This window comes from Agelaius tricolor, unplaced genomic scaffold (assembly GCF_023055355.1).
Source record: "Agelaius tricolor isolate 1412-34295 unplaced genomic scaffold, bAgeTri1.0.p SCAF_21, whole genome shotgun sequence".
NCBI classification, from domain to species: domain Eukaryota; kingdom Metazoa; phylum Chordata; class Aves; order Passeriformes; family Icteridae; genus Agelaius; species Agelaius tricolor.
Genome location: NW_027269281.1, coordinates 7,354,728 through 7,367,311, shown reverse-complemented (window position 1 = coordinate 7,367,311; position 12,584 = coordinate 7,354,728).

Below are 12,584 nucleotides of genomic sequence, written 5' to 3'. Positions count from 1 at the left end.
GTGGCGTATGAAAGGGAGAGCGAACGAGTTCACCCATGGCGCAGGGGGGGTGAGTTCTACCCGTGTTTGAAGCGTCCCGGTGAGGCTTGAGGCGCCAGCTGAGGAAGGCTGTGGGGGCAGGGAGCACCCTGCGGAGAAGTGGAACAAGTGGAGAAACGTCAGTGGGGGTATTTATTGTGTTTAAATGTGATTTGTGTAGATTTGGCACATTTTAACCGTGAGTACGAGCTCAGAGAGTTCCTTTGCCCTGGTAGTTTGGACTTGATCTCTGGAATTTTACTGTGTGCTGTTATTTTGATTGTGTCCAGAGAAAGCTGATGTGGGTAAATGCTGAATTATTGTATGCTGTGTTGTGTTGAGAAAAGTGGGCACTTTGAGAGATATGCCCTTTCCCAGTGATTTTGTGTGGTGATTTTCTTCCATCGCATTGTAGTAATTTGATTCTCGGATTGTATAGTGGTGTTTGTGGAGATTTTAGGATTTTGTTTGCAACAAGTGTAGCATTTTACACAGAAGAACTATGGTATGGTGATTTATGTTTAACTGTGGTAAAGCGAATTAAAGGAATTCCAAGAATTCCCCCCCCCCCCCCCCCCCCCAGCAATTCAAGCCCTGGCTCTAGTGAATTTGAGATAAGGGGTGTGTGTGTGTGTGTCTGTGTTTGTGGGCATATCAGAGTTTTTGCTGTAACAAGCACAGCCTTTTGCAAGGCAGTAAAGTGAGTGTAAGTAGAAACAATGCTTTATTAGATTGTGCAAGAAGAGAACTAGAAAAGACTGACATTTTGTAAAACAGAGTTTAGATAGAAGAGATGAATGAGTTTATGGGACTTCAGTAGGTATTATAGTAAGCTTAGACGGAGAACAACCTGCCGTAGAGGTTAAGTGATAAACGCCGAAGTAATAAACAGGATAGCCTGCAGGCAATTCCTGGGAGTTTTTGGTGCATTGAGAGGCTGGCACCTTATATGCAATGCAGAGTTTTCGAGAGGCCCTGGTATTGCTGTTCTGTGTCTTAAGTGTAAATTAAAGGTTCCTGATCAAGCCAATTCAGAACCTGAGATCTTAAAGCTTGTGTGTGGAGAATCACATCTGATACCTGCCACCTGGAGATCTGTGTGTGAGGAAAAATTGAGAAAAGAAACTGCGAGGCTTGGGGAGAAACAAGATAGCATAAAGGGAAGGAGATAATGAGAACTAACCAGAGCAAAGAGGTTCCTGAACTATCCCTTTTTGGGAGGGGCTCACTGGGACAAGGCTGCCAGTAGGGGCGGCTCAGAAAACAAAAAGATTTATAATACCTCATTGCAGTTAATGCTGTTTTTAAGATGGGAAGGTAAATGGGATGAGGTTTCATATGATGATGTTTTTTTGTTTTAAGAAATCACCAAGAATGGCAAAGGGACTGTGAGATCAGACTGCCCTCGGATCCACTGGTCTTGACCCTTGAAAAGGAAAACAAGGCAAAGAGAAGGCAAATCAGACGTGTTGTTCAGCATGCAGCATAAGATAGCAATGTATGAAGTCAGACAAAGATTATCCTGCTGAAACGCAAAGCAATTACAGTTTGCAAAAGGAGTACATATGATTTGTTAAAGGCTCCTCCTAAGGTAAAGGAAGAAAGATAAAGATGACCTCCCCAAAAGGGAAGAGGACTCAGGCTCCAAAGGTATACCCATTCGCACCCATCCCCCTCCTGGCAGTCCAATTTCATCCAGTACTAAGAGGTAACAGACCCCTCTGTGAGAGGCAGTGAGACCAGAAGAAAGAAAAGGGTGGAATTTTAGTTGATACAGGGGCCATATATTCAATTTTAAATAAAGCTTTAGTACCTGTGGAGAATGTTTATGTTGTAGTGTGGGGAACAACTAGCCAGTCTGAGAAGGCATACTTTTGCAAACCTTTAAAGTAACATGGGTACTTAGCAGATTTTGTATATGGTCAATTCGCTAAACATTCTCAAATGAGGAGGTTACTCTGGAGGCAAATGATATAACGATGTTAGCCTTAACACTAACAGCCATTGAAATTAGGAAGGACATTAGTAAAGAGATATTAGAATAAGTAAATAAGTATTTTTGAAGGTATGGGCCTCTGCTGTACCAGGGAGGGTGAAAAATGCCCCCCCATAGTAATCAAGCTTAAGGAAGGAACACAACCAGTGAGAATTGAGCAGCACCCCCTCAAAAAGAAGATAAGGAAGAAATCAGCCCAATAATTGATAGTACTGGATTGAGGGCTGTCAATAAGATAACAAAGAATTTATACCCTGTGGTAGCAAATCCATATACTTTACTAACTTGTTTAACACCTGAGCTAACCTGGTTTACTGTTTTAGACCTGAGAGATTCCTTCTTTTGCCTCCCTATCCACAAAGCCAGCCAGAAAATTTTTGCATTCAAATGGGAAAGCCCTAGAAGCAGTGCAAAACACAGCTCACGTGGTCCACGTGCCTGAAGGCTTCAAAAATTCCCCCACTCCGATTGGAGAACAACTTGCCAAGATCCAGAGTCCTGGGAAGTTCCACAAGAAGAAGGGAGGCTGTTGCAGTACGTGGATGATCTTCTAGTAGCCACTCAGACAGGGGAAGCATGTGTGGCTTGGACGGTAAGCCTTTCAAATTTCCTAGGACTCCAAGGATACAGAGTATCAAAGAAAAAGGCACAGGTAGTGAAACAGAAAGTAATCTACCTGGGGTACAAAGTGAGTGCTGGGCAACGGACTTTAGGGCAGGCTTGCAAGGAAGCCATATTCCAAACCCCGAAACCCCAGACAATAAAGGAACTCCAAACCTTCTTAGGCATGGCATGGTGGTGCCAGCTGTAAATTTATAATTATGGAGTGCTCGTCAGACCCCCTCTATGCTCTTACTGCCAATGGAAACAGAGATCTCCAGTAGGCAAAGGAAGCCACACGAGCCTTTCACCAGCTAAAGAGTGCTCTCATGTCAGCTCCAGCCTTGAGACTTCCAGATGTAAGTAAACCATTCTTTCTATTTTCCCATGAAAGATAAGGAATTGCCCTAGGAATACTGGCTCAGGACTTGGGTCCATACCAGAGGGCAGTTGCTTACTTCTCTAAGCAACTAGATGCAACAGCCAAAGGATGGCCAGGTTGCCTCAGAGCTGTAGCAGCAGTCATGCTGAATATTCAAGAAGCACCCAAGTTTACCCTGGGACAAAAATGACTGTGCTAGTGTCCCACAGTGTCTGCAGTACTGGCAGTAAAGGGCAGCCACTGGCTCTCACCACAGAAGTTCCTGAAATACCAGGCCATCATGGTAGAGCAAGATGATGTAGAGATAGTAGTGACTAATATTGTCAACCCGCCTTCTTTTCTCAGTGGAATCAGGGAGAAGCAGTACACCATGAATTGCCTAGAGACCATTGAAGCTACCTACTCCAGATACCCAGACTTGAAAGACACTCCTCTGGATGATATAGAGACCTGGTTCATGGACAGGAGCAGCTACATTGCCAGTGGAAAGCAACATGCTAAGTACACAGTGATTACCTGCAGAGAGGTAATAGAGTCTAGACCCTTACCAACAGACACCTCTGCACAGAAGGCTGAGATAAATGCACTGACCAATGCCTTAAAAACAGCAAAAAGAAAATAAAATAAACATCTATACAGACTGGAGGTATGCATTCAGAGTCGTGCATGCATATGGAGCCATTGGGAAGGAGAGGGGACTTCTAACCTCACAAGGAAAGAAGAGACAATCCAGCTGCTGGAAGCAGTTCAGCTGCCTGAAAAGGCATATTAAGGCACACCAGAGAGTGAGCTCAGAATTGGAGGAAGGAAATGAGCTGGTAGATGGAGAGGCAAAGAAGGCAGCAAAAGGTCAGGTAATTATGGACATATTTTCCTCGAAGGTAAGCCAGAATATAATAATACTAATCAAAAGAGACATGCAACCACAAGGGGTGGGCTACCATTGATAGAGAGCTGGTAATCCTTTCCCATTTTCATGGTCACTAGTGAAGGAAGAGCAGTAGAAAACACACTGGGGCCTAACTACTTAAAAGCTTTTATAAAGTGTAGCTCCTTTCCCAAAATGACCAAGGCTGCCAGTGATACAGAGTACATCAAAATGAAGTGTTGACTTTGAAGTAGTAGTTTCCACAGGCTTTCTAGAACACACATCTGATTGAAAGAATTGTTGTAAGGAATTTATATGCCACTATTACTCAGGTAAACCGACAGTGTGATCCTTGCCTCCAGACTAACCCCAAAAATACCCCCAGGCCGAAACTCGGTCAGATTGGGAGAGGCCATGGGCCTGGACAGCAGTGGCAAATTGACTTTTCGGAACTCCCAAGGAAAGAGGGGTATCAGTATTTACGGGTATTGACAGATACATTTTCAGGGTGGCCAGAAGCATTCCCCACCAGAACTGTCAAAGCTCGAGAGGTGACCAGGGTATTATTACAGGAAATAATACCACGCTTCGGAGTTCCAGCCACAATATGTCACGGTGAGGGAAACTTGGACGCTCAATATGAGTGTGTAGTAAGCTTCCTTTATTGAAGAGAGCATCAGACTTTTATGCACAACAAGTAATAAGCTCATACATATTCTGCAAGCTAAGCAATCTATTGGCTATACTACAATATCAGCTCTTCCTCATACCTTAGAGGTTACATCTTTCTTTTCTCATGTCTCTCTCACTACTTGTTATTGTACCACAGCTATGCTCAAGGACACAGTGTTTTGCAGGTGCAGGGACCCAGATTAGCTGCATCCTCCCGATTCTTGGTCCAGAACATGGCCCCTGTCACGTAGCCATTCTTCCACAATTCCCCTGTTTTCTTTTTGCACAAGCAATGTTTGATTAAATGCAGCAGATATCATCCTTTGCACCATATTTTGTAAGCATATGCAAAAGAAAGGCAAAACTAATACTACCAACAAATTTATAATGCTTACTATAATGCCAGCCTTAACAATAGAGTGTAGCGATGATCCCAGGCCTAAAGATTTGAGCCATCCATCAATACCAAAGCCCGATTCTACCTGTAGGTTTCTGGTTAACCTCCACAACTCAGAGAGCTGGGAATGGATGGACTGCGAATGGTCAGAAAGGTTCATGCAACACATGCCTTCAAATTCTTCACAACCATGGCCTTGTGCAAGCAAAAGAAAATCAATTGCAGCTCTATTTTGAAGCGTTGCATGGCGAATAGAATCAACATCAAGCAAAAGGCTAGAAAGCGCCATAGAAGTGGCATTGGTTTGCTTCGCAAGCCAGCATCCCAACTTATTTAGGGTGGCATGGGTGCCTGCTGCTGCCACCCCTGGAGCCAGAAAGCTACCGACTGAGCTATCCGGGCTGCAGAGCTCCCATATTATGCATCTGATCATCGATGGCATGTAGATCATGCAGGAGCCGATATTTGCCAGATTTCTTTTTGATCACAAAAATAGGAGTATTACAAGGACTAACAGATAACCGGAGATGTCCTTGGTCAAACTGCTCCTGTACCAGCTTGTGTGCCTGAATGAGACTTTCCCCTTTTAAAGGCCATTGCTCAACCCACACCGGGGCCTCTGTTTTCCATCGGAGTGGGATCGGGAAAGTCCATGCAATGGCCGTCCCTATAAAGGGAGATCTGTGGCAAGGACCATTCCCAACTGTGCCAACACATCGTGACCCAGCAAGGCGCGGACACCCTCAGGGAGCGGTATTACAGAAACTGTACAGGTGACAGTCTTTCCCTCTATAATAATTTTCAGAAGAGGGGATTTCCATGCAAGCGTGAGTCCTCCTACTCCTGCGACTGTGGCATTTGCCGCATGGGTGGGCCACTGGGGTGGCCATTTCTGCGTCCCTATGATGCTGACGTCTGCACCGGTGTCTAGGAGCGCAACCAGGGTGATGGTTTGACCCTGATACTGGACGTCAATATGTTTTTTAGGATGATGCTTTAAGTCCACTGTTAACAATGCCATTGCTCCTGTGGAATCAAAACTACCTTCACCACGTCACTGCTTGCCAAGCGGTACAGTCCCTCTGGTTAATTGAGGCAAGGGGATTAATTGAGCAATTCGCAATCCGGCTGGAATAAACAATGGTGGGAATAGTGTTTGTGCCATTATTTGTATTTCACCTGTATAATCAGCATCAATTAGTCCAACAAGAATAGTAAGTCCCGACATGCTGGCAGACGAGCGTCCAATCAACAAAGCTCCCACGGTTTGTCCGCTGGCTGTAACAGGGCCCTTAATCCCTGCTGGGATACGCTGCGGTTTGCAGTCTATTAAGGTGCAGTCTATTGAGGTTGCCAGGTCCAAACCGAGGCTTCCGCTGGTTGCAGGGCAGAGGGAGGAGGCGCTTGTGCTGGGAAGGCGCTTGGACTCTGGCCACCACTTGTGTCGGAGCAGGGCGACCCCTCCTCCTGGGCTTCCTGTTTCCCGAGACGTGCCAGCAGGCTGACTCATTATGTGTGTCGGACTTGCAGCGCCGGCACCACACAGCTCCCATTGTACAATCCCGGCGCATATGGCCAGCAGTTCCGCAGCGGAAGCATCGGAATCGTGATGGTCCTTTTCTTTGAAGCCAATTTACGGACACTTGCAAGGGGGCAAGGGCAGCCAACACCTGACTCTGCGTTGCCTGCGCCTGCTCCCTGAAACTACTTCCCAAATCTCTTACTGCTTCCACTAACATAGCCTGCGGCCCCACCGGCACCTGAGCCATTTGTTCTAAAGCCTCCTCAACAGTCCAGGTACCAGGGAGTGTGACAAGTATACCCCTAGTGGTGGGATTGCAATTTTGTAGGGCACATTGCTTTAGTAGTGCTCCGTGCATATATTCAGGGACCCCTGCTGTCTGAATAGCATTCGCCACTCTGTCAATAAACAACCCAAATGGCTCTTCTCTTCCTTGTTTAATTCCCATGTATGAGGGAATACCCTCTGGGGATTTCACCCTATTGAGCCCCACCAGGGCTAATCTCATAGCCTCCCTCAGCTTCTCGGGCCCGATTAGTGCTTGCGCCTCCGTCCTTAGGTATGCCCCTATCCCCATAAGTTCCTCTAAAGTAACTCCATATAGCGGATCCCCTGGCTGTCTCGGGGTAGCCACAGACTCTTGGCACGCAGCCTGCCAGTGAGCGTTAAACAACAACTGTTGATGCTGGGTAAGCACTAGCCTCATGAGGCTTTTAATATCCGATGGCAACAGTATGTTTCCTCCCCACAAATAATTGAGCATTTGACGAGTTGGTTCTCCGTGGATACCACACTCACAGTGGCACGGAGCTGTGCTAGCCACTTCCAATCTAAGGTAGTGATAGTTGCTTGCAAGCCTCCGGCAGGATTTGGTGCGTAAACCACCAGACAAGCCACCTCAAGCAAGGCATCGGCAGCCGCTCGGTCGCCTGCAACTATCGCCTGTCCTGTAATCTCTCGCCATGCCTTACGCCTTTCATTAGTAATTCGCACCGCCTCAGGGTCAAGCATTTCCTTTGTTCTTTCCCCGCTGTCCTCTCCAGCCGGAGGCGGGGGGCAATCCCTCGCTGCCAGCGGAGGCGCAGAAGGAGCAGCTTGGGCAGCTGGCGCAAAGGCCGTCCCCACCAGCAGATACACCGTGTTAGTTGCTGGGGGCAGAGGATAAGAGGACGTAGACGCTGAGGCCCCGCTATTCTCACTAGAAACAGGCATTCCCAATCAGGCAGAGGCTGCCTGAGCAGCCTTCTGCCCAGCCTGGTACTGTTTTAGTGCATTAGCAACTATCCGCCAAGTTTTAGCCAACTTTTTTGCAGTTTTACACTCATCTAATACAGCCTCCCACAACTTATCCCCAAACCTACGCCACTCTAACTCCTCAAAGACCTGATTGGGATCTGCAAAGCACCCTTTTGCAACTCCATATGCAAGCAATCCCGGGAGTTCTTTTCCCAGGTCAATACCCTGTAATCCACGCTTTTGTAAAAAGCATTTATAAAGGTCATACGCCGCTTGTCTCTCCATTACCTACTAATTTAGTCGTCAGCGCTGTTGCAGCCCTTGCAAGACGTTGGCGGCACTTAGTCGGCCGAGACCCTTCTCTAAGGTCGCTCGGGGCACGGAGCCCACTCTTTGGCCTCCTGTGCTGCGTCGGGACCGACACAGAATACTACACCGGACCGTGGCTCACAGGTTCAAGCCCTCTGTAGGGTCCCTGTTCAGGGGCCATTTGTCACGGTGAGGGAAACTTGGACGCTCAATATGAGTGTGTAGTAAGCTTCCTTTATTGAAGAGAGCATCAGACTTTTATGCACAACAAGTAATAAGCTCATACATATTCTGCAAGCTAAGCAATCTATTGGCTATACTACAATATCAGCTCTTCCTCATACCTTAGGGGTTACATCTTTCTTTTCTCATGTCTCTCTCTCACTAATTGTTATTGTACCACAGCTATGCTCAAGGACACAGTGTTTTGCAGGTGCAGGGACCCAGATTAGCTGCATCCTCCCAATTCTTGGTCCAGAACGTGGCCCCTGTCACGTAGCCATTCCTCCACAACAATATCCTCGGATAGAGGATCACATTTCATTTCCAAAGTAATGCAACAGATTAGTAGCCACCTGGGCATAGATTGAAAACTTCGCACTCCATACCGCCCCCAATCAAGCAGCCAGGTAGAGAAAATGAATCATTTGATTAAGCAGCAGATTGTAAGACGGGGGGAGGAGGTTAATCTTCCCTGGCCCCAAGCTCTTCCACTGACACTATTGCAAATTTGAACTAAACCTCGGGCTAAAGGAAAGCTGAGTCCTTTTGAAATGCTTTATGGAAGACCATATGGAATACAAAAGAGAATGTCCACCCACTTTGGGGAGGTAACACTGGCCACCTACATGGTGGCTTTAAGCAAACAGCTCAGAGAAATTGAGAAACACATGGCTGGAACTCAGAGCAGGGAGCTAGATAGACCAGTACATAACATACAGCCTGGAGATTATATATACGTTAAGCCTCTTGCAGAAAAGACTTTGGAACCACAGTAAGAGGGACCACTGCAAGTACTTCTCACCACCTTCACCGCAATCAAGATCAAAGTGCAGAATGCCTGGATCCATCACTCTTGAGTGAAGAAGGCCCCAGGAGCCCCTTGGAGAGTGACACCAGGAGACAATGAACTGAAATTAAGACTTACTCAGGCAAAATGAGTATATTGCGGTCGGGGGTAGATCATACTTTGATTTACAGAATTGTTTTGTATGTAATTATAACTGAAGTTTTAGAACTAGAGAGTACCTCTATCCAAAGCGATGCTGAATGGCCTTGGTCCCAGGCTTTTAATCAGTATACTGGATCCACAAGAGAACTTTCTGAGATAAAAGATTTAAACCTATCCACTGTAGTAATCCACGGGAATCAGGTATATGAAGAGCAGGAATGACAGGAATAGGAACTGTGGACACTTCAAGAGATCAGAAGAGAAGAAATCAAAGTAAAGTGCCGGGTCATCAATAGGACGGCTTATAAAGACCAGATGCAATTAGTGTCTCAACCTCTCCTGGTGTATACAAACTCCAGGAAGTTTGTTATAGCCTAAGTGAATCAGACTGTTGGTGTAATTTCACCTTGATACGACCTGTAGAAGTGACCTGCCTTTGGGCTCGAGATGCTATCAGGCTCTCATTTAAATTTAAAATAGACACTGCACTTTTTACAACAGCAACACCTTATACAACCCACACTGAGACTCAAATAGTTCAGACCCAACCCAAATTTGAACCTGAAGTGTACGAAATAGGCCCCTACTAGTGAAGTATGTGGGTGAACAACAACTATTGTTCAATCCAGAATGGTCTCTCAAACGTGTTGAGTTGCTAATGCAAATTAACATCTCAGAAATCCAACCAGCCTGCTCCTCTTTCCTAACAACATCCTTTGAGAGCTAGACAATGTAGTTACAAAGATAAGTATACCTCAGATGCAGAATAAGAAAGGATCTAACTGAGATATTAGGGACAAGATTAGGAGTTTTAAATTTAATTGATTCAGAAATACTGATGAATAAGCTGGCCACTGCAGCAGGTGGCCTAACAAAATTGAAGCAGCCTTTACAGTCATCTCTATTGGCATTAAGAACTAGCTAGTGGCAGATTTCAAAAGTACTGCCAAAGAGGGAAAAGGCTGGGGACCAAGACCACAAGCTAATAGTAGAAGCACTTAGTACAGTTCAAGATAACGTGTCTTTAGCTTTCAGTCGTATACAAGCACAGTTATGGATGCAGGCAACAGCAGCTCTGATCATATGGGAAGGGAGTGAAGGTAATTTTCCAACTGAAATTCGAAAAATTGTCTGAGATAATGCGATTGATTTTGAAAGGAAGTTTCAATCCTAGTAGACTATGGTAAATTTCACCTATGATCCTGCTTCTAACGTGGCCGCTGCCTTTGTGCTTACCATACATAATGCCACTGTTTACGTTATCCACCCCACCATCGCACTAAGATTAAATCATAAAAAACCTGTACTCTACCCCTCAGAACATAGGGTGTGGGCACGAAAAGAAAATGAAAAGTGACAAACAATAAACGTATAATCTTGTGCTTCTAGGGAACAACTAGGATTCATTTGTGAAAGCAATACTATTAATGCCCAAGATTTGTGTCTAGACACTGAACAGAGTATTTGCCACTTTGAAATTCATCTAGTCACTGACCAGAAAACTGTGCTCGTATATACTGGTAAAGGTTGTGTGTACTTAAGAACTGCTTGTGCTGGTGTAAAGATTGATAACAACGATGTTATTTTGTCTAGCAGAAATCATTTTAATTTTTGTAATTTCTTAAGATTATCAGGTGTGGTTTTTCATACTTGGCCCGAGTGACATCCCACCAGTAGATTAAAACCAGTTACACAATGTATCACTGACTATCACCTACTCCTATTGGAATGGACCTTACATTGGTAAAGCAATTAATTAAGCACCAAGACCTACTAGAGATCTTGAAGAAAAACCCAAGAAAGCAGAGAGAACTGTCCAACATGATACAAAAGGAAATAACTAAAATTCTGCAAAGAATAAAACAAAATGCAGATCATCACTGGTGAGATGTGGTCTTTGGGTGGTCACCAACTGCAAATGGAATCTTTAATAAGTTGTGTCATCCCATTGTAATTTTGTTAATATTAGTTAGAATAAGTTTAAGATTATCCATTATCAAACGTACATGGTAAAGCACTAAAGTACACTTGTCATAAGAATTTGTCTGAAGTAAAAGAATTTACTTCCTCCTTTTAGGAAAGGGGGGAATGAGGCAAAGTAGAATTTTTCCAAGGTAGAAATCCATTTTGATTTAGGTGAAATGTACATTCTTGAGTTTCGTCTGTGGTTAGAAACCATAGCTATTTAGCCTGACTGCAGAACCTAGGCTCAGTGAAGTTGCTTCAGTGAAGGACAGAGATAAAGGGGGGGAGACAGAGGGTGATAGAGAGAGACAGAGACTGCTGTGAGAGTAAGTCAACCTGACCTAGGAATTCTTTCTGATAAAGAAGAACTAGTGGCAAAAGTCACGTGAAATTCGTAAAAATGAATATGTATGAACCTATTGTGAAACTGTATGCATATGTATCTGAGAGGGGGATAAAAAGGGACCTGAAGCTCCCAGAGGTACGCATGCCTCCAGCGCTGTAATAATAAACATACCGGCTTTACAATTTTGACAAAGTTGTGGAGTTTTTGGCTATCTCCGCAAAACACTTTGCCACTTTATCTGCTCATCTCAAAACATTCTTGATCCTTCACTTTAGAATTAAAATAGGTCATGAAAGTTGGAAAGGAAAAAGATAGCAAGACAGTATTAAGAATACCACAGATACCACAAGAGAGATTTTCATCTACCAAAGGGATGCAGTTTTATGGATTGCAATAGAGCTGTTCTGATTCAAAACTGTTGAAAATAGCCTTCTAAGTACAATTGTATCCATTCAGAAATTATTACGACTATTTCTCTTCCTCTCCCTATCTTTGTCCAAAATAAAATGTATAAATTAATTTCAGTTACAAATGGGACTTATTTAAATACAGTATCTTCAAATAATGACACATTTAGTGGTTTTTTTTTTGCTAAGAAGTGCTCTTCTCTTTTCCCTATAATTCAGGCAGTAACTTCTGTATAATTAAACTAGAATGAAAATAGGCAAGCTTTCTGAATGATTTTTCTGTTAACACTGGACCAAAAATTTCAAATTGGGGCAAAAGGTAATTTGTGACCTTACTGCAGGAAGAGATGAGAGAGGACAAACTCCATAACAGAGTAACTGAGTTCCCCCTAGCAGGAAATTAATTATTAAACTTCCATTCCTCTCCCCACACACCCCAGGTGAATAGAGCTCACAGACCCTGAGTTATGAGCTCTCAGACTCACTCGAATGCTGTGGGATCTCAGCACATCGTTCCCGATGTCCAGAGATGCCAGGAGAACCCTTGGGGGTCTCGAAAACCCTGGAATGTTGCCAAGAGTGTTTGGTGGCTTGATTTTGATCCATCCACAGAAGTAACAAGAGTCTGAGGACAAGAGAATCACTTTAGAGTAAAAGGTGTAAAAGAGACACATTTAGAGGGTGAGATATAGACT